Source organism: Apis laboriosa, unplaced genomic scaffold (genome assembly GCF_014066325.1).
Source record: "Apis laboriosa isolate Shangri-la unplaced genomic scaffold, ASM1406632v1 scaffold42_cov153, whole genome shotgun sequence".
In the NCBI taxonomy this organism is placed as follows: domain Eukaryota; kingdom Metazoa; phylum Arthropoda; class Insecta; order Hymenoptera; family Apidae; genus Apis; species Apis laboriosa.
In genome coordinates, this window is record NW_025223257.1 from 186,693 (window position 1) to 213,233 (window position 26,541).

A 26,541-nucleotide genomic window follows, 5' to 3' on the forward strand; every position below is an offset into this window, starting at 1 on the left:
ATATATATTAATAGAATATATAGAACTAGAATAAGAGATATGTATCATATTTTCTACCAGCAATATTCTCCTCTTTTCTCTTCTGGCCGTTCGGCGACGTCTCGTTCGACGTCCATCGTCGTGTACTCGTTTTTTTCCTACCATTTCTAATCGCATCGTTCATTAAAATGAATATATGTACGAAATATCGTATACGATGAGAGAGAGAGAGAGAGAGAGAATGAATGAGAATGAATGAGAATGAATGAGAATAAATGAGAATGAACGAGAGAGAAAAAGTGCGCGTACACGATCGCTAGAGATGGCGTTGGTTTAAGCTAAGAAGAAGCGAAATCCCAATTGCGTATCGATTAAAAAAAGAACGAGAAAGAGAGGAAAGAAAAAGAAAAGAAAAAAAAGCGAAAGAAGAAGAAGAAGAAGAAGGAAAAGAAAAAATGGAACGGGAGGAGAAGAAACAAGAACAGTATTTATCGCGCATATCTTGCATCCCTTCCCCCACAGTCGATCCTGCGAACGTAGTTCACATAGACGAAAGAATCCCTTTCGGTGTACCGAGAAGAGTTTTGTGTGTTCGTATGCGAGAGTGGGAAATTATTGTGGAAGTAGATTGGTCGTTGATTGTTAACCCCGGATCCTTCTCTTTCTTTTATGGTATTATAAAAACCTTGTGCCTTCTTTGTCACGCGAGAAAAAGAGGAAAGGAGAGAACTTCAAGGGTACTCATTACAATAAAGTACGTTTTATCAGCATATTATTTCGTTTACTTTATTACTGTGACGTCGTTATTAATGTTATTACCATTATCGTCGATGATTTTTTTTCCCTTCGTTATTATTATTAATATTATTATTATTAATATTATTATTATTAATATTATTATTATTATTATTATTACTATTATTATCTTTACTATTACTTATCTTTACCATTGTAATTATTATAATTATAATTATCGTTCTCATCTGCGACTCGGTTACACGCGCACCTTTCCTCCTCCCTTCCTCTTCCCCATTTTCGTTCGAGTACCGCACCGCCATCCGTTTCCTCTTTTCGATCGTCATCGATCGAACAATCTGTGAAACGCGCGTATTGCGTTTTTCTACGCTTCGCCCCTGTTTCCAAGGGCTTTAAATCGAAAATTCGAAAAGTCGACTAATCGCGACCGATCTGACGTTCAAACGAAGGGAGAACGACGGAATCGAAATTCGTTACGCGAAAGAGGTTCCTCGAACTTCTTCTCGTCGTATTTTAATAAGTTACCCTCTCGCTTGTAACCGTGCCGTGATAAGAGGCTTCTGAAATCCCGGATCGATCGATCGATCAAACTTCAACCACGCGCAACTTTGCAGATACTTGCCAGGGAACCAGTTTCTCGCGTCCCTAGTTTTTCACGATTCTTGGACAAAGTTCAGTATCGGTATCTCGAGCTTTCTTCGAGTTTCGTCTCGAAATGCGTGAAATCCGATCGACAGAAAGGAGAGGCCGATTTGTTTTTATTATATTTCTCTTCTCTCCCCTCCCCCCTTTTTTTCTTCTTTATCGAGTATCAAGCAAGAGTATTTGTTCTTTTTTTTATTTTTTAATCGCGTAGCTTGATACGAAACTCTTCTTCTTAAAGAGTTGCTCAATTGCGTTGCCACGATCGAGATTTTTGGATTTGTATAAAAATGAGTTTTTTTTTTTTTTTTTAAATAACAATTTTCACGATAAGTTCGTAAATGCAAAAAGATAGGAACGTCGTTCTCCTTTCTTTCTTTCTTGTTTTTTTTTTTTTTTTTTTCACACGATATAACATCATATAACATATTTACGCATACGAGCATGCAAAGCGAAAGAGAGATGGTTACGAAAGCTTTGTATAAATTACCGATAAAAACCGTAATCGTGAAGTTTTTTTTTTCTTTTTAAATCGTAAGCACTGTAATGTACATATTTTGCCATGGCAACGAATCGTCGTGGTAACTTTCGAATATATATTACAATATACAATGTGTATATTAATCGAGAGAGTATAATTCGTTTGTTGTTTCATTTTTCAATTTTACCAACAACAATTAACCAATTGAACGAAATATCGAAGAGCCGAAAGATACGAATCAGGTAATTCAATCTTCCACAGAGAAGAAACAACATCGATTCACTCTTGTGTGTAATTTGCATGCATCCTCCGCGTGGATCATCGTCTTTCGAGTCTTTTTTTCTCTATCTCTATCTCTCTCTCTCTCTTTCTCTATCATTCGCTTTTCAATCATACACCGCGATACACGATGAAACGACACGCGATAGATCTTCCAATCGATTTCGCGGTTACATTTTTCTGCCGTTTAAAATTTTCAAGCGACCGCGTTGAACCGTTGTTTACAATCCTTTTCCAAATCGTTGTCGAAGTCGATCGTTGGGTGAAAATGCATCGCGATTACACGCGAGAAGAAAATCTACGGACGATTAGGCGTGGAGAGATCGAGATACAGGGAAGGAAGGAACGAACGAACGAGGAAGAGGCGAACGAGACGAACGGGTTTTTCGGTATCCTTTTTCCCGGTGGATAGCCGTTTTTATTCACAGGCTCGGCTCGAATAGCCGCCGCGAAATGTCCTAATAAATATAACGCTCGCCACGGACGAGTGGAGACATTAATTCGCGCCAATAAATATTCCCATCGTTCCGGCACATAAACCTGGCGTTTGTCATATACACGCAGTCATTTCGGTTAAAAGGCATTCTCTCTGCCACTGAATGCAAATGCGAGTGCTCGTTGTGCGTGCCGTAGGGTTTCTAAAGTGCTTTCAATTACGTGTTCCACCTAACGTCCTGGCCTGGAGGGCCATTTTCCTATGTTTTGCATAACCGGGATTTTCAAGTGTTTCACGCCCCACGAGGACGCGCGACGCGACGCGCCACGCCACGCCACGCCACGCCGGTCCGCCAGCTATACGCTTCTTTATCCTGATTCTTTCTCTCTCTCTCTCTCTCTCTCTTTCCGTCTCTCTAACGAGCCTTCCTCCAGCTTTCTTGCTGCTTTTCCCTTTCTTCCTTTCTTTTCTTCCTCTATTCCCTTGTTTTGTTTTCTCTTCTCTGTTATCGACCGACAACCCTCCAAAGTGCGCGCGCCAATTGCGGGCCTCGCCTGGGTCCCGCGAGGGCGAAACAATTACCCGCGAGGGAAAAAGAAAAAAAAAAAAAAAAAAAAGAATATCAATTTCGAGTATTTTCGACTCGATCGACGCGCTTTGGAGGGGGGGGGGGAGGGGGATAAAGTTCCAAACTTTCGAGATTCTTTTCTTTTCATTTGTCCTATTTCACCGTTCCGTGTGGACTCCTCCAATCTATCTTTGCATGGATTTCGCATTCTTGGATTTCACAGTTGCCTGCGCAAACGAATCCGCACGATTATTAATTTTCGCTCGCACGAATCCGTTCTTCTGTTCTGTCGCATCGCCGCTATTACTTGGCTAAAGCGAGCGCTAACGAGTATGCGCTCGATAAGGAGCACTTGTTTGTTGTTAATGGTAATGGAAACAATGGGGGAAACAACCGCGACTCGAGACACACGCGAGAGATATTCAAATTATGCCCTAGCGGTGTTCGAATAGCCGCTCGACGATCCGCCTCGCGATAGACGGATCGTTCGATCACCGAGGCGGAAAAGAAAAATTAGAGAAATGCGGCCGGTTTTTGTCGACGCGGATCAATCTTGATGAAACACGAGCTGCTGCTCGAGAGATAGGTATCGACCGACCATGTTACACGCTACGATAACGCGGAAATATGTCATTCGGAATCAACCATCGTTCCCTACTATCGTTAATCGTAATATATATATATATATATAATATATCCTGATGTATCAACCTTCGACAAATTAATTATCTCGTATTGTAATCAAGTTCAACTGCCCCGATCGAATAAAACTTTTTAATCGATAAGAAAAGAAAAAGAAAAATCACCGATTAAGTATTCGTCTCGTTCCTAGTGTGTATCTACGTTTCTCGAGACAACTTGGAATCGAATCGAAGTTGCAAAAAAGAAAAAGAAAAAGAAGGAAAAGAAATCCGTGCAAAATCGATCGCGATTGGGACCGATCGATTTTTTTCGATTCGAGGAAGGAGGCTCCCGTTTCGATCAATAAATAAATCACGCGTGTTCTTTTTCAACCGACCGATTAACGGTCAGAAACAGTTGTCAAGTTATAACTCTTTCCCCAGCTTAATCCTAGGAATCGGCGCTGGAATTTCGTTTCCATTTCGCTCCACGTTTTTCCACGCGGAAAGCAACTCGCTCGGTGTCCCGGCCGGTCAAACCGCCATAACGCCCACACGGTGTCTCGCACCTGACTCTATTCCTCGACTGATTTACGCTCGGCTCGGCCGTGCTCGCAGGGAGGGAGTGTACGTTTGCGTACATACATAAGCGAGGAATTTTCTCGGTTCGCGGGAAACGAGAGAAACGCGGGTGGCAAAGGGAAACGGGCATTGATAAAGCTATCTCGTGAATAGAGCCGGCTCTTGCCAACCCGTGATTTAATTAATTGCCGGCCGGCAAGCAACGATCCGACGCGTGATTAATCTCAACGCGCGCCAAGGTCGTGGGCCTTCTCTCCTTACAGCAATCGAAAAACTCTATTTAATTGAAACGTCGTACTCCAACTCTCCTTTCTTTCGAATTTTAACCCCCGGCCCACGGAATGCCAGCCTTCTCCTAACTAATTCCCAACGCGAACCACCTTCGTGTAAATTTTGTTATTTTACGAGGGATTTTATTATACGACTCGCTATTTGATCTTAGATTCAAAAGCTCGGTCGGAATAATAATTTTCTCGGATCGGTAGTCGGCTACGTTTTCCTGGCGCCACGATTAATTTACAATTCCACGGATTCTTATATTTATGCCTCTATATATATATATATATATATATAGTCGATCGAGCAATGGAAATTAATCTTAGCAAGAAGAAAGCATCAATCTGGAAATGGCACGTGGGCGATCGACGAAAAAATAATCCCCCTCGTGAACGTAACGGTGGAAGGTATCGCGGTTTGGTTTCTCCCTTTCTCGGCCTTCCCGGCCCGGGTTAACCCCCGGGTAAGATAATATTCACGGCCAATTACCTAAAACGCACTCCTTATGGAGGAGAGCGGAGTTATTGGCAGGCTGCCACCGGTGCAATCGAGTATCCGGTGTGAAACGACCTTGTTATTAACGTTCAAGTAAGCTTTACCAGCCAATAACCCCGCAAGCCACGGCCCAAAAGGATCCTCGCCGATCCTCACGCGATATTTTGCGCCACGGGGGCCGATTAGTCGATTACCTGCCAATTCCGGATCTTGTTACTTTTTCCTTTCCCCCACCTCTCCCCCTTTTCTCTCTCTCTCTCTCTCTCTCTCTCTCTTTCTCTCTCTCTCTTCTATGAAATTATCCACGCATTTCTGAAACAAGACGTCGTCTTGCTGCTGGACAAGGACTCAAGATATTTCTTTTAAGAAAGACTGCATCGGTGTACGCGGAATGAATTTCGAGAATTCGTTCGTATTCTTGCTTGATTCTCCCTTCGGCGCGGCCACACTTTCCTCTCGTTCTTTTTTTTTTTTTTTCTTCTTTTCTTCCTCTTTTTCGAGGCTGACCGTGTTTATGGCACGAGCACAAGACAGTTATGGCGATGAACGGCGGTCATCGAGAATCCAAAGGGACCCATTCCAATTTGTTAATTGGCACGATAACATACGCGATCGTATTTTCGAGCGGAAAATACCGACCTTTTTCGCGTTTCGTGCTCGGCTTGCGTTTATTCGCGGCCGCTGCTCCCTGCTCTGATTAAACTCTCGGCGATCCGTGGCGAGTAAAAAAGGAAAAAAAAAAAAGAAGAACAAATTTCGCCGCGCTTCTCGAAAATTTTCTTTCAAAATTCCTCGAAAAATTTCCAAATTTCCATCCTCGCCACCCGAAGGCGAACGAGTGAATTCACCTTTCTCGAGAGAGCCACGCGACTCCGTTCCATTCGAAATTTTATATCCTATCCACAGGAGGAAATCTAATCCTCCTCGAGCGACATTCCTCCAGGAGTGTCCTAGGAGGAGGAGGTAGGCGAGGAGGGATATGCTGCAGGTATCACAGAGGAGAGCAAGGGTGAAACGACGACGGTGAGAGACGATGGTTGCAGACTGGTTCGACTAGCTGCGGGGTCAGTTTATCGCAAACAAATGGGTTACGCTTGTTCGACGCCGTATTTCACCGAAATTTATTGTTTATTATTCCGCAGGCCCGGGATGATATAGGGCCGTGTTTGCCCCGAGTAACGTTAATGTCGTTAATAGCACCACCGGTTCGACTGCCAACCACCACCGGCAGCCGATACAGGGACAAAACCTCCGAGGACGGGTTTCTCCTCTCTCGCTCTCCCCCCCTCTCTCTCTCTCTCTCTCTCTCCCTCTCTCTCTTTCTCCGCTTTCGTCGTTCCCCGGTTTTATTTTCGGATCGTCGCGCGTTCCTAGTGAAATTAACCAGCCTATCCCTCTGCCCCAACGTAGCAGCGTTACTGTCTCCTGAAAATGACGCCGTTCTCCTCTCCCCAGGTATTTATTGCCTCCTTGGGGAAACGATGACCCGTCCGTGTATCCTCGCGGTGTATACGCGTGGAATGGCCGTGATAACAGGATGATCCGTATATGAAGATATTAGAGCGGCGACAAGATATTAGAATCCTTTTAGAAGGATTTTATAATTCGTGTCGAACGTTTCGAATTTTTTTGGATTAATTATACGTGTATATATATATATATATATGTATATATCCAACGCGTCTCGAGCGTTTTCGACGCGATTCTCGAAATTCAGGAAGGTTCGTTAACTGGGTGGGCGAGCAGCGCTAATCAGCAGGTGCTTTAATTAGACGTCAATCCGGTCATTACGATACTCAGAGCGGCGTACACGAGAGTCGATTTCCTGGATATTTTCTCGCCCTCCCTTTTTCGTCGTTCTCGAGCGTATAGCTCGGGTCCCCCCGCATCGCAGCCTGCATCGCCACGCCAATCAGTTAACCCAACTGGTGGACTCGACGTTAATGCGACCTTCTTAACGCGACGAGGAGGAGACGGTGAAACTATCATCGCGAGGATCGAACACCCTTTCCCCGTAGGCGGAGGTTTCTTCTAAATTGACCCTTAGGCCTCGACGATTTGTCGCACTTCTGTTTAGAGCCATTTCCCGTTCGAGTGACACGGCACGGAATCAAAGGGGATCGAAACGATCGTCTGGGTTTCGAGAGAAACTCGTTCCTTGGCCTCAGCCTTTTCCTTTCCTCCCTCTCTCTTTCTCTCTCTCTCTCTCTCTCGGTTAGTCGTCGCCATGACTACGCTCACCAACGCATACCAACGCTCTCTCCCTCTCGGCGGTATCTTGGCCATCGCGAGCGTTTATGCTTCCCCGCGCGAGCCAACCATAAGCCCCCATAAAAACAAACAAGAAATCGAAAAGCGAGCAGTGGACAGGGGCCATAAATCGCGGCCAAGGATCCCGGCAGCGGTTTCGCTATCTCCCCCTCGACCCTTTCGTTTCCACACCCCCGCCCTGCCCTGGCCCAGACGTGCGTTATTGCGCTAATAAAGCACTTAACAATTATTTTCCGGCCGGTGATTTTTCAGCCGGCCACTGATAAACCGGTGTCCCGGCCGATAACCCGGCCGCGCACCGTCAACCTCCCCCAAACAACCTCCCACCGTCCATAACTCGCCACCGAGTTCTACTACCAAATAAAATATACTACCAAAAAAAAAAAAAAAAAAAAGAAAAAGAAAAAAAAAGAAGAAAAATTGAATTCCATCGTTATTCGCTATAACGATATTACTAACGTTATTCATCACCCTTTTGTAAAGGTAAATAATCGTTAATCGTCAACAACGATATATCTTTCCCCTAAACGTTCCAAGAGTTCGGTGTGACTTATGGCCGAGATTGTGCGCGCGGCGGCAGTGCATACGTGCACGAAGCGGTTCGAGTTATCGTTCGCCGAAACGAAACGAGGAGGTGGGCGAAGGAAGCCACCCTCTCCTCCCTAATGCACGATTCGCATGTGACGGGCCGTGGCGACGAATCGCGCCACCAGAGATCCGTCCGGGTTAATTGAACGCGATCGCAATCGTTGTTCCCCGATTTGTCTTAATTTCGGTGGCTTTCGAGCCTTCTTATCGTCGCCGGTTCCGCAACCGCCTTCTGGCAACCGACCTTTCTAACGGCGTCACGCGTCCACTTATCGCGGCTGGCCATCGTCGTCGGGGAGATCGCCACGTCGCGATTGGGATTTCGGACGCTAATTTCGCCGGTGGACGACCCCCGACGAGCTGATATAAGCGACGCGGCCGCGCCGCTGTCTCAATTATTCCTCGCCGCCGCCCGCCGGATATCGTCCCGATTTCCTCTTCCAATCTTTCCAGACTTTCTTGCTGGAAGAAATTTCCCGTCAGAGCGACGAGATAAAAATTCTTGCCACTGTCTACTAGATATTTCTCGCAGAAAGCGGTCGAAGAGCGATTAATATTTCAAAGCGTGTATATATATTCGATAATTCGATTCCACCACCTGTGGATCCATGAACGAGCAGGTCATGGATCGTTCGAAAAGGATTTTGAATTGTTAAAAAATTCAGGGGAGGAATGATCGATCTTAAACGTTATTAGGAAGTGTGATTTAAATAAAGAACTTTCCTCGGCACAGTTTTTTTGCTCGCGTTGGAATTACCATTAATCAGGCGGTCAGGAATATTAATATATATATATATGTATATACATATAGAAGTTGATGCGTACTAATTTCCATCGAGTTGCCGGCGTAATTTAACGAGTTCGTAGCCGTGTCTTAATTACGAGGCCGTCTAATCATCGCCGCGATGCGCGCCGCGAGTCGGAAAATCTTGCGCGCGAAAATCATCAACCTTTCCCATTCCACTATTTAATATCGATGATAATTGCCTTGTTCCGCGTTACGCGAGAGGGAAGGGAAGGGGGAGAAAAAAAAAGAGAAATCGCTTAAAGAAAGAGTTTAACTCTCGAAGAACGAGAAGAAGGAGAAAGAACGAAGCATCCAGAAAATCTGTGCTTTAGCACCCGCCTCGGAACGAACGAGGAGGAGATATATTAGCCGCGAAACGTGTCGAGATTCACGCCGATATCCCGGCTATATAGAGGCATGCTCTCTCACGAGAGGCTCTTACGAAAGACGTGTTCCCAGAGACGAGTTTGCTAGAAAGGCACGCGTGTTGGTACATTTCGTAGTTGCGTACGGCGTCCGCGACAGGCCGAACCGTGAGTGTCATCGTATTTAATTAAAATGTCACACGCGTGATAAATGTCGCGTGTGTCGCGTGAAAGAAATCGTCGTAGTCGTCGTGGTCGTGGTCGTGGTCGTGATCGTAGTCGTCGTGGTCGTCGTCGTGGTCGTCGTCGTCATGGTCAATCCTTCTATGTGTGTCCTTTCCACCGCGAGCGGGGAGGAGGAGGCCGGCCGAGGCGAGAATAATAAATGAAATTTGCTATCGTCCTGACATCTATACCCGCGCCATCGAGTCGCGCGAGTCGAGAAGGAAGACCAAGAAGATGGTCGGAGGGGGCGGAAATTAGCGAGACGAGCATTTATCTCTCTCTCTTTGTGACTTTTTTGCCCGGCAATTGCGCAACGTACAACCGTAATTTTTCAATATCCCATGGTCACCTTGATTCGCCGCTTTCTGACGGCTCCTCTCTTTTTTTCCTTTCTTCTTTTTTTATTTTTTCAACGTTTTAAACAATACACGTTTCAAAGGAGGCTCGTTCGAGGCTGGCCAACAGTTTGGCGATTCAATTTCGCGAAAAAAAAAGAGAGAAGAGAGAGAGAGAGGAGCGTCGATTTAATCGGTCGCGAAAATGGAAATACCGTTTCGCGTTTCCCCCCGGGGCATCGATCGGTGCCAAATCGGAAATTTAAATATTCCACGATCGCCAGTTAACGTGTGGATGTCACAACACGAAACGATTATCATAATGTTCCGCCAAGGTAAGGTCGTATCGTGTTTGTATACTCGAGGAATCGATAGATTTCGAATATCGAGTGTCTCGCTGTTTTCGAAAATTATTTATCATCAAACGGATGATTATTTCTTATGCGTGTATATATATATATATATATATATATATAGGAATAGATCGAGGGAGGGGAATTTTTCCCCACGAGGAGAGCAAACGTTTCGTATCTTCGTTTCCTCCTTTCGATTTCGAAGGAAGAAGAAGAAAAAAGAGAGAGAGAAGGAGAGAGGAAGAAAAAGAGAGAGAGAGAGAGAGAGAGAGAGAAAGAAACCGACGTAGAGAGGACGCATCGACGCCTATTTCGAGCGTAAATGCACCGATGCGCGGCTGATGCATATTTATCGAGCGTGGCCCGCTCGAGGGACTCTTATGCAATTTTCCATTCTCTGGGTAAGCGTTAGCAGGCTCTCTAGCTGCTCGCACGGCGACTCGACGTCCGCGTGCACTTAACACTCCGTGAAACGCCACGTAACACACCGATTATGCCTCGCTTCTTTCGGATAAGTGGGAATCGTTACCATCGAACGCACACCGGTGGAAACTTCTTCTCCGGTGTCGGTTTAACGGTTTAACGGAGTCGGCCGGCTAAATATTCTCCCGTATATGTGTATATATATATATATATACACACACACACACATCCCGCAATAACAAGTAATTCGACCGACTCCGCAACGATTTTTATCCTTTAAGCGCGAGCCGTAAACCGCTCGAGCGGCCGTGCACTCGTTAAGGTTCAAGATCGATGAATATTTGTCGAGGCAGCAGAGCGACGATAATTGGCAGGCATCATCGGCGGGGCCGTCGATATCGCGCGATAATTTACGACGCAAGGTAACAATGATGCCCGGATCGATGGACGATCGGCGGAGAAAGCGCGTATGCATCTTTGTCCAAATAATTGTAAAATCGCCGCATTGAAAACGCGTGGATTTCGCAAGGGGGAATTAACAAGCGATCGAACTTCGGCACGTAGTTTGAAAAACGTGAAATTTGCATACAGTGTTCAAAGATGAAACCTGTTTACATTCTCAAGCGGATAATAGGCACGAGGAGACAAATTGCATTCGTGGATAGCAAGCGAATATATTCTGAAATTATTCGGTGGAAAAAGAGAGAGACCTACTTCGAGGATTCAACGATTTCACGGAATGCGAAGCGAAATTCAGCGTGCACGTATATTCATCGACGTATCGTCGAACCATAGCGATCCGTTCTAACGCGATTCGCGTTACAACCCGCCGCTCGATGCCTGATGAATGACTTTGCAATTATATTCTCATCAACTCTGCCAGCGACGTTGCCGTTAAGCGAAGAACCGGCGTGTCTGCGACACGCGAGAAACGCGGATCGCGGATTCGAAAGCCTCGTAAATTATTTGTATAATTGATTCCCGCTACGATTCTGCTCCCTACTTTGCCGGTTAATTTTAAACCCGACCCGGCTAGTCTTATATGGAGCACAGTTTTCCCAAACGTTCCCCTCTTCACCTTCGATTCGCCTCCCTCCCTTCCCCCGAACAATCGACCTTCTCTCTTTTCTTTTTTTCAGCAACCATGATGCAAGCAAAGACTGAGGTGCGCGCCTATCGATAACAACGGAGAGGAGTAATTTCTTCGGGCTAATTATCGTCGCGACGTTTGAACGCGACGCAAGAAAATATTTTTCTCCCCACGGTCGGGGAACGATAACAGTCACGATAACTCGCATCGCCAACTGCGACGCAAGAAACCAATCATCGACGAAAATTATTATTATTATTATTATTATTATTACAACCAACGTCTGTATTAATTGTTCCAATGTTGGAATGATCGATTTTCGAGAGGGACGCGAGAGATTTCGAGATAGATACGTTCGAGCGCGGTTAAGAATGGAAAACGAAAGGAAAGTCGTTCTTTTCGAAAAGAAAAAGAAAAGGAAAGGAGAAGAAAGAAAGTATCCGTACATCCGTTCATCCGTCTATCTGGAAAACTACTCGCGATACGCTCGATAATTCGATATTGGAGAAAGTTAGAATCCGTCCGCGATTGGCAATTAAATATTCGATCGATCGATAAATGGAGGGAAGAGGTCCGAAAACACGAGATACGAGATACGGCTCGCGACTGATAACGAAATTAATTCGCGCGCGCCGCCGTGTATAAGAAACTCGGCGACGATAACGGGATATTTTTCTCCCGGCATCGCGCCGCGTATCTCTGCACGGTGGACGCGTGTCGCGCGGATACGTGTCGTTTTATTCAAACGATCCGTAGGATCGCCGCCGAGAAAAGAAGGCGAGAAAAAGAGAAAGAGAGAGAGAGAGGGAAGGTTGGGAATGGGAAAGGAAGCTGGCAGTCTGGCAGAAACGGACGATGCTTACAATTAGTAGAAAGTCGCGCGAGTTGCGCGTAGTCGTAATTAATGAGACGACCCAGGCTCCGCTCGAATCTTAATTATTTATCGCTGCATCGTTGATTAATTACAGCGAGAGGCGAGCGTTCCACGCGGGGTGATGTATCGCGCGGGACGTCGCGCGGTGACAAATTATGCCACTTCTTTTCTTCTGCCCGTTCAACGTTGAACGGACAGAACGTCCCTCGTCCCGCCCTCCCCACTGCCCCCCCCCTTCCCCTTTTCAAAAGAAGAATCACGAGAGGAGACTCGAAAAGGATTATCCTCGCGTTTCCGCCAAGCGTTGAACATCTTGCGTCACACGTCCGTCACGCGGCATAATATTACGCATATAGATCAATGTCGAATGCCCTCTCCCTCTCCGTTGCTCAGCTTAACGTAACGGAATGATGGAAACTATTCTCCTAGTTTCTTTCGGTTTCGATTCGAATATACGCGAGTCCGAGGGGATTGTTTGCACAAATCCTCTTTTTATATCTGTGGCCGATTACTTCTTTTCTTTCGTGAGGACAAGAAGCGTAAAATCGCGTGATAACTCGTAACTCCCGATACACATCTTGTCGATCGTTTTCGTGGAAAGCGTGGTCGGTCGATTGGTCGATCGGTGGATGCTACTCGTCGTCCCCTTATCGCGGCCAAGTGTTTGCATTTACACGCGATAACGCAACGTTGGCACAGATGCCGTGGTATAATTAAGACATCGGTATCAGGGATATATATATATATATATTATTTTGGATCGGAGCACGTATGTTTCCAGCGTCCCTTCTCTCTGTCCCCAAAGCAAATTTCACGAGCGTGGCGTGATGTTTAATGACGTTAATTGAAAAATTGCCCAAGCGACTCGGAACCACCTATCCTGCATGCGGAACCGTTCGCGCTTGCTATTCGATCGTTCAACGTCGAAATTTATTCTCTCTTGCGCCGAGAGGAATGATTTTTTCGCGATTTTTTTTTTTTTCTTTTTTTTTTTTTTTCTCGTTCCGATCGTTTCCGTTCACCCATTATTTCCCATTTAATTACTTCGCATTTTTATCCCTCTCCCTCTCTCGATACTCTCCCTCGTGTTTTCCCTCCGGCGAACGAAAATGCACTGTTTTTCTTTCTTTCTTTTTTTCTTTTTTTTTTTTTTTTTGAGGGCGCGAAGAAAGGCTCGCTTGGCGGAGAAAAGAAAAGAGCGGAGAGAAGAAAATACTTTTCATCCATTCGACACAATCGCGGCACGGTTGAACAAAAAAAAAAAAAAAAAAGAAGGAAGGAAGAAAGAAAGAAAGAGAGCCCTTCTCTCCCGTAGAGATTCGATAAACTCGAATGAAGCCCAGGCTCACCTAATTACGCAATAAATGCGTGACTGCTCGCGCTGGATGCACAGGGTGTCGCTGCTAATTACTAATTAGTCATTAGAGCACGTGGGCGCGAGCAACCCGCCCATTCCCTTTCTCCTCCCTCGCTCCTTCTGACCCTCTCCCATCTCTGTCGAAGCTATACGCAAAAAAGTGTGCATTATCTTGTGCCGAGAGAGAGAGAGAGAGAGAGAGAGAGGCGTACAGCCAGGGATAAATAGAAAGAAACGAAGCCTCGGTTTTCACGTGGCTCGCGCGTACCCGGTGACGTATGAGCTCGTCGACGTGTAACTTCCAACCTCCTCCTCCTCCCTCTATCTGCCTCGGGCCCGTTGCACGCCACTGTAATTTTTTGTAATTATTTTATGGTAATGAGGCTAATTAAAAGATAGAATGCCTCGAGGGGCTTCCACGTTCATAGAGAGAGTAGCGTGAATTGCCAACCAGAATATACTATATATATATATATATCGCGAAGTGGCCGCGTTCTCCTTTTGTCTTCTCTCGTCTCGGGGTAGTTTCGAAAAAAAGAGCGACGAATCTCGAAAAAGATCTGAGAGGAGACGACAATGTCTTTGTGACGAGTCTCATTTCCGATTCGACGATTTTCCAGTTGGATCCTTGGTTTCGAATCCTGACCTTTGAAACCTCGTTTCTTTCGCGTAGAGTGCGAGAAATTGGGTTATCTTCGAGTATCGCGAATAAGCTCGATATCGACGAGACATCGCTTAAGAATAAGAAACATCGCGTAACGAAAGCGTTATCGAAGTGACGGCGTGTTCTTATCAATGCAATGCAAAAACTTTTGCTTCGTTTCTTTTCCTTTTCTTCTTTTTCTTCATCGAACTTCTCTGCCGCGAGCGTTACGCCACGAGGATACGGGGATGGGGGGAGGAGGGAGTGCATCGTACGCGTCGAAGCGGCGAGCTTGAACTCGCAACTTGCTCATTACACGTCCTAATACTCGACATAACTGGCACTCCTGTCGCCTCTCCAACCTCGCCTCACGATGGTCCTTCTTCCCTGAAAAGTGGCGAGGACGTCCGAAATATCATTTTATAATTACAATCCGTCGTCGCAATTATTCGACGAGGACGCGGCGCGGCAAGAGAAACAACCCTGTTACCGTTGCAACGTCGCGGCCTGAAGAATCCTCTAGGAAATGAAAACGAAAAGAGAGAGAGAGAGAGAGAGAGAGAGAGGAGGGAGGGAGAGCAGAAGAAAGAAATAAAGCGGTTGGTCGTGCTCGCGGAACCGAGCGAGCGAGGACGAACGACGCGCTTCCAGCTCGCGTACTAATTACTTAAACTCGCAATTAAGTGCACCCTCGCGGCGCCGGAGAAAGGATTCGCGGGAGCGTGATTCGCACCTTCTCCCTTTTTTTCTGCGCTTCTCTCGCCTCCCTTATCCCGCCCCCTCCCACCATTTTTTTCTCTCCCTCGCGCCTTACCCTCTTCCCTGTATCCCTCCCTTTCCCCCTCCGCTCCGCCATTCGTCTTTACACGTTCGCTCATACGTGCACAGGTGCGCGCCGAGATTTTTCCTTTCTCCCCTTTTTCCTTGCGACTTTCTTCCCGCCTCCCCTCCTCTCTTCTCCCTCCGCCTCCTTTTGCGCTCCCTTCCTTTCAACCATTTACCCGCCGCCCGGGTGTTAGAGTTTCATTTTTTAGGAAGCTTTCGGTGCACGCAGCTCCAGTTCGAGCTCGAAGGGGGGAGGGAAAATGCTTTGACGAATTTCATGCCGGTCGCCCTCTTTCTCTCGCTGACCTATTATACCCAGCACTAGATCCAATAAAGTCTTCAAGTCTCGCCGCGGAGATTTGTTTTTGCAAGTCGGAGTGGAATTCCTCTCTCTCTCTCTCTCTTTGTCTCGTGCGAAACGTCGCACGTTTCCACGAAACATACATCGAGATTCGTTCGAGATCCTCTTCTTCTACTACGTTTCGTTCGTCGAATCTTTGATCGAATGGAAAGGGGGGAACGAACAAGGCGAGATAACGCAACGAGTAACAGGTTGAGCGTGTACATATGTATATGTATATATATATATATATATACTCGGAGCTGTCGAACAGATGGCCGAGCGTCCATTCGATCGGTGGGTACGGTAGAGATAGGCAGAGGGGAATCACCGTTATCTCCGGCGATCGTTCGCCAGTGTGGTCTCGCCTATGCACTATCGGATGCACCGCGGCGTCTGCGCATTTGCATCGTGTGCGCATTTAACAATCGTACGCGCACACGTACCGGTGCACGTGAACGCGGGCCGTGAATGCGTGGTCACGCATGCGCCCGGAGGAGAGCCACTCGAGTCCGGATTCGCGGCCGGCGCGGCGCGGCCGGCTAGGAATGGAAGAAAAATGGCTTTTTTCTTCTTCCTCCTCCTCCTCCTCTTCTTCCTCTTCCTCTTCTTTCTCTTCTTGTCTCCCCGCGGATCGACGCGATATCGAGACGCGAACGAGTTTCTCTCTCTCTCTCTCTCTCAACGTTTCGTCGAATATTTTCCGCCTCGCGCCACCTCGAGTGCCCTCACCTTTTGAAGGGCTCAAGTTGCCGGCAAAAAGGCCACCCCTAACGAGTCGCACGCGAATTTCTGTCCGTTAATATTTCAATTATTCTCTTATTCTGCTCGGAAATTCTCTTTCATCAACGCGGTGGATCGGAAGAGATCGGGCCCTATACGATCGTTGTTGTGAAAGGAGCAAGAAGAGCGAAGGATTCCACCGCGTTCGTTCACGTGCGTGGTAGGATAGATTCAAAGGACGGATGAAACGTATCTGCATATCCCTCCCTCCCTCGCAATCGTTTTCATAGAACGTCAATTATACACCACGTACGTGTATACGAATTCGTGATACGAGAAACGAAAAAGACACGCGCGATAACGAGTGAAGCTGCCCTCCCCCCCGGAGAAAATAATGCATTCACCGGTTCGCCGCGTCGCGCCACTCTTCCTCTTAACAATTTAAACCCGGATCCACCTTTGCCAGCAAATGATCCATGCGCGTCACGCGTAATTGTAAACGTCCCCATAAAGACGTCTCGTTACCGTGCTGGACCGAGAAGGTACAAGGGGAAGGGGGATGAAAACGTTGACGTTATTAAATTCCCATTCCGGTCGTCGCTTCGTTTCGCGACGACGGATGGAAAAAAGAAGATAGAGAGAGAGAGAGAGAGAGAGAGAGACGGTGAAGAAAGTGGAGGAAGTAGGGGTGAGAGGGGAAAAGGAAGGAAAATCGGATGCCGCGTCTGGGCCAAGCTGGCGCAAAGGCGAGTTTCCAGCGATCTCATTGTCCGTAACGGCGGCACAAAGGGGTGCGCGACATCAAAGACGAGTCAAAGTTATCGCCGCCGGCTGTACATCCCCGATATTAGCCCTGCGCGCGGCTAATAAACCTTTTCGCCTGTTCGACACACGCAATTCCGTGTTTCTCGCGATCGTATTGGCGCCGGGAAGAAAAAAGGAATTTCGCTGTCGGAATTAGCGGCGACTGGTTAAAAATTAACGTCGCTTCTTTCTTTTTCTTTCTTTTTCTTTTCTTTTCCTCTCCTTTCTTTCGCAAAAAGAAAGAAGTGGCCAACTCGTGGTCAGAGAATTTCGTTCGCTCGTGCGATTTTCCCGAGGTTTTTATCTACAGTTGGTTAAGCTCCGTCAAAGCGTTTTATAATTACGTGCCTCGTTTACTTCTCTCCTTTTCGTTATCGAATTGAATATATTTGATTAATTAAGAAAAGAATATTAACGAATTTTCGAGGATTGGATTTCACTGTACGCTTCCCTCCTCTTTGTTATCTCGATTTCGTGGCCTCTACGAGATGATTGATCGATCGATCGAAGCTGGAACAGTTAATCGACGCTTGCGATACGCCCGATGAGGGGAGGACGATTTCTCATTGATTTAAATTAGCGTCAAATCGATTATCCGACGTCTATTCGAAGCCTAATCATCCTTCGTATCGTGATATCAGTTATGGCGGACAATAGCCTCGCGACTATATTTGCGAGGATCTTCAACAACGAGCAAGTAAAACGTCCGAGGAATGTGCAACGTCGTGCGGCTTCGACCATTAATTGCTCCTCTCCGCTCTTCTCTTCGCGGATGATGATAATTGGTGACGCGACTCGAAAAATACCGATGACTCGGCGATCATATTCCCAGCTCGATCGCGCACCTTCTCACTTTGTTCTTCTCTCAAACTTGAGCGGCCCGGCCTAATTAATCTCATTATCGGTTTAATCGGTCCGAGATGCGTATCAATTAATAACACCGCGAGTGTCCATGAGTTGCAGCTGATATGTGCGCCTCGAAACAGCCAGAGAGAGAAAAAAAAAAAAAAAGAACGGGAAAGAATTTCAAAAAATTCACTACCATTCTTTCGAATCTCTCTAACTCTCGTAACTCTACTAACGTTACAGATTATATTTACGTCCTTGTGTGATTCAAATAAAAAAAAAAAAAAAAAANAAAAAAAAAAAAAAAAAAAAGATACGTATAAATTGCGGATTATTTCTTCCACCATTCATTCGCGAAACAAAAGCTTCCTCCTTTCCTCAGCCTAACTTCTTTCGTCGAATAGTTTTTCGGTGGAAATATTCGCGAAATAGAAGAGCTATTCGAAGAGGAGAAGGAGGAGGAGGAGGAGGAGGAGGAAAGTGGGGGAGAGGGGAGCACCGCTACAAATCATTCCCTCCGAAGAAATCTAATTTACGGACGCGCACGGCTTAGTAGGACTCGTCTAGAGGAGCCCGGGCCCGGCTCGAAACGTGGGAAGTTGAAAAATGCGAATACCTATTAAAGATTCGGTGACGTCCTTCGTTGGACCGCCGATTTACCGGTTACCGGTTTCTCGCCCGGCCTGATCGTGGTAATTTACTGGTCAGCTTATCGCGATTAGCCGGATCCTCCTTTGTCACTGTTAATCCCGCCCGGCCAACACCGATGCTATTCACTCTCCCTCCCTCCCCCTCCCCCCTAGGTCGAGGAACGAAGAAAAAGCGCAGCGTGCACCTCGCTACCGACCGATTTTGTTTCGCGATCGTGCAATCCCTCGTGCTAGTTTCATTTTTTTATTTTTCGTAAATTAAAGAGAAGGAGGGAAACAGTCTGGTTAGCAGGCTAATATGACACGTTAGGAAACGCTCGGCCAACCCAACCTCCTGTCGAGAGATCTTTGAACGTTTCTTTATACCTGGGGATCGTTCCTTGGAGCGATTTTGAAATCTACACGCTTACAACTAACCGTGTCGGGATGCGGTTCAACGCGTGTTTCTTTTATATTTTTCGTCGAGGGAGAAAAAAAGGAGGAAAAACGTATGATCGCGGTGTCCGAATTATCCAGGCATAGATTTGGTGGAACTGGGTCGGTCTATTGGAGAACGATCGATTCGATAGATATCGCGAGAGATCACGATAACGATGCGATAGGCGCAAGCCTGTTCCCTCTCCTGTGAAGAAGGAAAAAAATACATCTGCTGCGGTAGGATTGGCGGCCGAGACTCGGTCACGCGTGGCCAACGACAGGTGAGAAGCAACAAGAAGGAAGAAATAGTGGCCCCTAAACGTACGACGAGGCGTTACATCGTCTTCTCTTTAGCGGCTATTTATTATTTCGCGCCGCTCAACGATCATCGTTAACAAATGGCGGTGGCGCGAATTATGCGAAACGAGAACGATCGTACCTGATATACGAGTCACGTGGCAACGCGTGAAAAAATTCATTACCACTCCCCCAGATGCGCTCGATTGATTAACGATTTTTATTAGCCCGTATTTCCCGCACAACCCTCGATATTATTTCAGCGGTCTGAATTTCACGCTTTTCAGTCCCAGACTCACCTCTCTCTCTCTCTCTTTTTCTCTTTCTATTCGCGCGACATCCAGGTCGAACAATGTACACGAATCGACATCGGTGGGTCTCTCTTCCGTCTGACGTAATCGGCCGTATTAAAATGCATGAGAAAAGGATTGATGCCGATTGACGTCATTGGTAACAAAAGAGAAAACGAGAGCTGGAAACGCGACCGCGGGAATATGGCGGACTCGGTCGAAAGGTGATTCCAAGTCAAAGCTTCAACTTTGGAACATGAAACGCGAGACCGTAAATTTGTGACGAGTTGTTGAAAACTTTAAAGCTAAGTTTAAATTCGCGAGAAATTTCGCGTAATGTCGTGGAAAAATATACATATATATATATATATATATTTTAATCGGCGTTAATTCGGTGGTGGGTGCGCGTAAATCTATCAGAAATTTCAACGGGGTCGGCCGCGGCGCGCGGTGAAATAGTAGGAAACATTGGAGCATAATTCCCGCCGCTGCTCTTCCTGCGGAGGAGAGTAGCGCGGCCGGCTCTCTCGGGTGGGCCGATATTATTTTTGAAAATCTCGCGCAAACGACGGCATTCCAGGGTGGGGCAGCCCCGGCATTAAATCATCCGGCTCGCGCGCCAGCAACGCCGGCAACGGCAGCAACGGTGGCTGTTGCCCGAGAGCGGACAGGGCGGGAGGAGAGGCGAGTGGCTGTCTGGGTGCTAGTTGCCAGCATCGCCATAACCAACCTCACACCGTAACCTACCCATGACATACGGTTTATTGCGAATGTACTCCAGCGCCGTTAATAAATTCCTTTTTGGCCAGCCACCGACCTATTTGAACAGTGGCTGGTCGTGCCACCGGGTCCACCTTTTTCTCTCTCTCTTTTTTTTTTCGTTTTTCTTCTTTTTTCTTTTTTTTTTTTTTTCCCCTCTCCTTCCATCTACTCGCGATTTACCGCGCGCGTTCCGTGTCGTTTCCCAACTTAATTTTCTTTCCTGTCGGAAGAGCGGCGTTATTTTTGCTCGTCGATAAGGCGAACAAAATTCAACGCGGTTCGTTACGTTCTTTTGCTTTCCTTCCCTCGGCAATCTCGAACCTATCCGATAGATCAGAACAGAGTCAGACCGGCCGATTCAAAATTGTACGCGATAGAATCGGGCTAACCGCAATCTCTTTTCAACTGTTTGGATCATGGATGAATCGGCGGGGCCGGTTATACAGAAGCGCTAATAAATTCTTGTTTCAAAAGTCGTTGGTTCCATCGCCATTGGAATGGGATTCCACTCGTGGCCTGTCTCGTTTTTTTTCCTCTCTCTCTCTCTCTTTCTCTCTTTATTTCCACCGATTTACCGGCCGCCTCCCGTGTCGCTTTCCAACTTAATTTTCCCCTGTCAGGGCTGTCCATCGATAAGGTGAAAAATCTCGTCGATCCACCGTGTCTCTGATCATTTTCATCGATCCTTTATACGCGTTTCGACGGTGAATGCCACGTCGACCGCTGTCTATTTCATTCGTTAGAGAGCATTTTGTCCGGTTTCAATGGTAATTCGAGCCTGTCCGCTCTCGCTGATGGTTTATCGGATGTGTCCTTTTTAGGTGACGATTCGTTTGAATATCGATGCGTTTTCGGTGACCCTTCATTCGGCTTTTACCGGCTTCTGCCCATTCACTCGCCACTCCCCTCCCGTGCCAAACTCTCTCATATTTTTGTCTTTTTTCCCCACTTTTCTTCCCTTTTAACCAACGACTGTCCTTTTGCCAGACTCCCCCCCTCCTATCCTATCCCCTCGTTATCTCGTTTTTCAAAAAAAAATTTTTCATCAAATCATCCCTTCCCGAACTATTCTCCCTCTCCCTCTCCCTCTTCCTATCTCCATTTGCCTCTCGATAACCAATAAATTTAACCAATAAATTTAAATAAAGAAAAGGGAGAAGAAAAAAATTATGAGAAACTCTGTTTCTCAATCGCCTTATTCGTCCGTATTACTCCTCCACCTACGATACATATCTATAAAATATTCCCCGATATCCAAGTAGAACGATATATAGCAAAGGAAGCTTCCTTTCTCCTCTCCTCTCCTCTCTCCTCTCCTCTCCGGAACGAGAGCAAACACTCGTCCCACGGGCGATCGTACAAAACGCTGCCGGATATACGTACGCGCGGATGGAAGCGTGTGCGCAACACGAAACGAAGGGCAAACACTCGGGTTGGACGTTGGTCGCCGGGCAAGGTTGTGGCCCGGTCCGAGCGTGGCGCGAGAAAACGCACGTGGCACGGGGGCCCACGGTGCATCGACCACCGCTCTCTGCCATACCCCTAATTAAGCTCGGTGTACAGGGGGGTTTAAGTATCGTGGTGGAGTGGTATTCGTCGACGTCGTGTGCGCTCCGTTCACGCGTGTTTGCTCGCGACCGTTCTCGCAACTTTGGTCCGGCGCATTGGTGGCCGAGGAGAGGGAGGGGGAGGCCGCTCGACCAGGTTTCGAGGATCCTCGAAACGCGCGGCTCGGTAGTCGGATGCGAATCAGAATGCCCGGGGAACCGATCCACGATGCACTTTGTTGGCTTTTCTTTCTTTCTTTCTTTCTTTCTTTCTTTTTTCCTTCTCTCGATCGTTAGTAATCGCGAGAAATTTTATGTGAGTAGTTTTAAACGGATGGAAGTTCGTTTATATTCGCTTCTCTGGTATTTGAACTTGGATTGTGTAAACACGTAATGTAATTAAAGGAAAGAAAAATGCGCGTCCACGAGATACGAAAATAAGCGAGAAATCGATGAGTTGGTAACATTTGGATATTGGTTGTCGGTCGAAATTTGTTTCTAAATTTCTTTCGTTGGAGAATTTCTGATGGTAATTGAACGACGAAAAGGAAAAGAAAAAAATAAAATAAACATCATTCGACGACGGGATAAATGGAAGATTGAGAGAAGTCGCGATTTTCGAAGACACGGTAAATTACGCGTTTCGAAGCACGATCCATTTCTGAATAACCGTGTAGGTTGTAAATTTCGCAGCGTCTGCTGCGCTATATACATACGTGGGTGGAGTTGGGTCGAGTAGGTTTTGGAGGATGCTCGAAACGCAGTAGTCGGCCATGGATTTACATAGGAAACGCTCGAACGTCGAAGATGGACTGGAGTTTGTTTAATTATTCATAGAACCGGGCACAAGTCTCTGTGCGACTGTGTGCGCTCGGAGGAAATTTCCATCCACTTTTAATTGTTTTTCCACGAAACGAATTTTTATCCTCGACATTCCGCGTTATATAATATACACCGACCAACCGAACGATCCTTTCCTTTCCTTTACGAGACATAACGTTCTTTTTCCTCCACGTTCCTCCTGGTGACCGCCACCAGGCTATTGATCTCTGGACAAAAAAAAAAAAAAAGAAAAAACAGGAACCAGATACTTAACCCATTGTCCACCCCTCCACCTCCCCCTTCCGCCTCTGTGTATCGATACCAACCAACCAATCGATCGTTCCTCCGCGAATCTCGTCTCTTTTTTTTTTTTTCTTTCCTTTCAAACTTAGGAGGAAGGGTCTTCTTCTTATCACGTCTGCCGACGATTCACACAGGTGGCACACTTCGGGTGAAAAGAAATTCGGTTTACGTGACACGCGCGCGCCGCCCCGCGTTGAATCGGCGGGATTTGAATTTGTAATTCCGAGGCCTTTGTCGATCCCGTGGAAATTGAATTGCGTCGCCTGTTAATGGGGGGGGGCGGGGGAGCCTCGACGATACGACGGCGTGTTTGCACCTACGGGGACAACCAGCCGTTCGAATCGGTCTCCCGTGAAGGAAACGCGACAATTTACGTGTCGTCGAGTATGTGCTCCGCCACGCCACGCCACGCCACGCACAAAGCCAACCCATTTCCCCCTATCGATTCGATCTCAACTATCTCGGTTAACCACGCTACGATTATCCCCATCCGTTATTATAGACGGAACAACGACGATCGTCGATCGATCGATCGATCGATCGATTCGCGGACAGAGATTGATACGCAATTGATATATATTTCGAACGAAACGAGGGAGGAGAGGGGGCGGAAAATTAGCGGAATCGATTCAGCCTTAATTCCTCGATTGCTCTCGAGGAATTGGTGGAGAGGAAGGAAGAGGGGAGAACCGTAATTTCCGTGACAATCGGGGAAAAGTCGATCCGGGACGCGGTTGTGAATACTCTTTTCCCGTGCATTAAACAAACTCGAGATTCACCGCCGCTCGAGAGGCCCAACCTCCCCTCTCTCCCTTTCTCTCTCTCTCTCTCTCTCTCTTCGAGGTTTCTCCGCTCGAACGGATCGAGTTGAAACGAGAAACAAGCGTGGGTACACAGGTACACTCGCGGTGAAATCACCGAGTAACAAGTGTCACCGTCGCTTCTAATTAATTAACGCGCGCGTCTGCCGCCCGAGGGAAGCGATATCACTTGCTCGTCTTCCTCGTAGTAGTCGTCGTCGTCGTCGTCGTCGTCGTTGCAGCAATCGGGCCACGAGCCCGATGTTTAGTCGACGGCTCTTTTCGAAACGTCAACCGTTTCTCCCTCCGCTCGAGGGAGGGAGCTCGAGATCCTCGTGCTCGCAATGAAACGTGAAGTGGCGCAAAGGGAGAAGAGTTGCAGAGAACGAAAAGAGAACGAATTAACGTTGCTCGGATTGGTTGAATGGCGGCCGAGGATCAATCCGACGCGGCGCGGATCCTTCGCTCTCTTCGATGCTCTTTCGACAAAATCGAGCGAAATCGTTTACACCGACAACTCGACCGAGTTGAATTTCGTTTCGGTTCAAGTTTTCGCGCGTCTCGTTCTCTTTCGAGCGTCGATAGATCGATTCCCCTTTCATCTCCCCTCCCGTTCCGAGGAAGTGGTAGTTCAACTCGCTCCTCTATTCGCGTGCGACGCACGCGAGAGAGAGAAAGAGAAAAGGAAGAAAAGGATTCGAAATGGCTCCTCCTCTGCCGGGACAAATTAACGTCGAGCCGTTAGTCTTCCACTCGTCGTGGCAGAGTGATAGTGACGTTAAATGGGATGCGACGACGAGTCACGTAATATTCCTGCAACTCGATATCGGTAAGGTTCTGCCCAAGTGTAGTAGGGACTAATGGTTCGTCCATTACTCAACGTCTAAGATTTCCAGTTCGTAGGACGGATGAATTTTTGGATTATTCCCGCAGCTCGGATCGATCGTGATCGGATCGATGCGGTTCGCGTGGAAATTTTCCTTTTTCTCGCGTTTTCTTTCGCATCGTTCGATTTTTTAATGGAAAAAAGGAAACGCAACAATAAGCACTGCGCGATAATCGTAGGAGGGAATTCAACGTTGGTCAACGAGGCCAAGGAAGATAAGACACAAGCGCGTAAAGCGAGGGGAGGAGGCGTTAGGAAAGGCGAGTTCAGCCGACATCAGAGACGTTACGAACAGTTTCGAGTTTCACCAGGACAAAGTTCTCGCTTACGATTACGCGCTTGTAATAGTACGAGATACGTTAGTTTTCTCTAACCTTTTTCTCTCTAACCGACAAATTCATCGTCATCGTCGATACGAACAAACGAATGTTAAATTTTCCATCTCGAAAACGTTCCCTACAAGATGGAATTCTCGCGCTCCATACGTTGGACGAATATTTCGTTCCACGAAATCTTAGGGATATCGTCCGGTTTTATGGGCGAGTTATGGTGGCGGCCAACTTCGATTCACGGTCGAGGGCATCAAACCCCTCCGAATATTTCAGCCGGCAAGTTCGGCTTCGTAGAAAGATCGATTCCACGGTTCATCGATGACTCAGGAGGCTCCTTCGAGGTGTTAACTGCCCAGTCACGATGCACATGTTCGGCCAACAAAACCTGGCGTGTTCTCTGGCGCGCGCGTGAACGCAAAGTGTCGAGTGTCTCGTGTGTCGTGCGCGAGGTTATTGACATTATTGACCGAACATATCGTACCCCATCGCTTCTTACGTACCCCTTACTAACTCCAAATTTGGACTAACTCCAAATTCTCCTAATCTCTTTTTCCGCTCCGCCCCAATTTTTTCGCAATTGAAGAATTTGCGAAAGAAGAAAAAGAAAGGAAACGTGGAATTTTTTGGCGTGGGAACGCACCGGTTCCGGGATAAAATTACAAAGTAATTCACGGTGTTGGGATATCGATTGCCGGCCGACCGGCATCCGCGATTTCACGGAAACCGGAGCGAAAGGAAGCGGGAAGGTATGAATGACGACGGCGATCCTAGGAGAGGCAACGCGCCCACGCACGTGTAAATCCCCGCGTGTGTCGGAGCGGAGACACGGTGGGTGCGTGTCGCGCGAGCAGCGTGACCGAATCTGAATCTGTGAAACACCGACACCACCGGCGTCATGCGTTGCTGGCGTGGTCGCCTCGATCCCTCTCTCGCCTCGAGTCGTGGGGAGTCGACGGAAATTTCTCTCCTTCCTTCTTTCTTTTAAAACGCGCGCCAAAACTTTTATCGATCGCAATCGGAATAATTTATTTCCATTGATCTCGATCCTGTTCGAGGGAGGGAGAGGGAGAGCATCGAGAGAAAAATTGGACGGCCAAGAGAAGTGGAATTTCCACAAAGGGTTTGCGCGTGACGAATTGCGGAAACGAGATGCGGCTTTTTTTCCTGAACCTACAGGTTCACCTGTTCGCAGCTGCATAAGCGCCACCGCGCTATCGGCATAAGTGGCGCGAGAGCAATCGTGGTGGTGTGCGACGCTCGTGTGCAGACTCGTGTGATGTGTCCATTGTGTAACTGGAACTCGTCGTGTTTTCGCAGGAAACGGAACAGGTGTACGCAGGTATATACGACACTGCATATGCAGTTACATCGGTTTCCGTGCTGCGCCTAGAACCCGGCTGGAACGCTTTCCAACGATGCAATTACGAGGGGTACGGAGAGGGAAGAACGCGGTCACCGCGGTTTAAGGTTTC

General features: G+C 47.2%; 1 protein-coding gene across 10 annotated transcripts in view; it reads left to right on the forward strand.

The window, feature by feature from the left end:
- LOC122716132 (transcription factor Sox-2) overlaps positions 1–26,541 on the forward strand; it is a 270,718-nt gene that overhangs the window by 183,995 nt on the left and 60,182 nt on the right. The window lies entirely within an intron of this gene.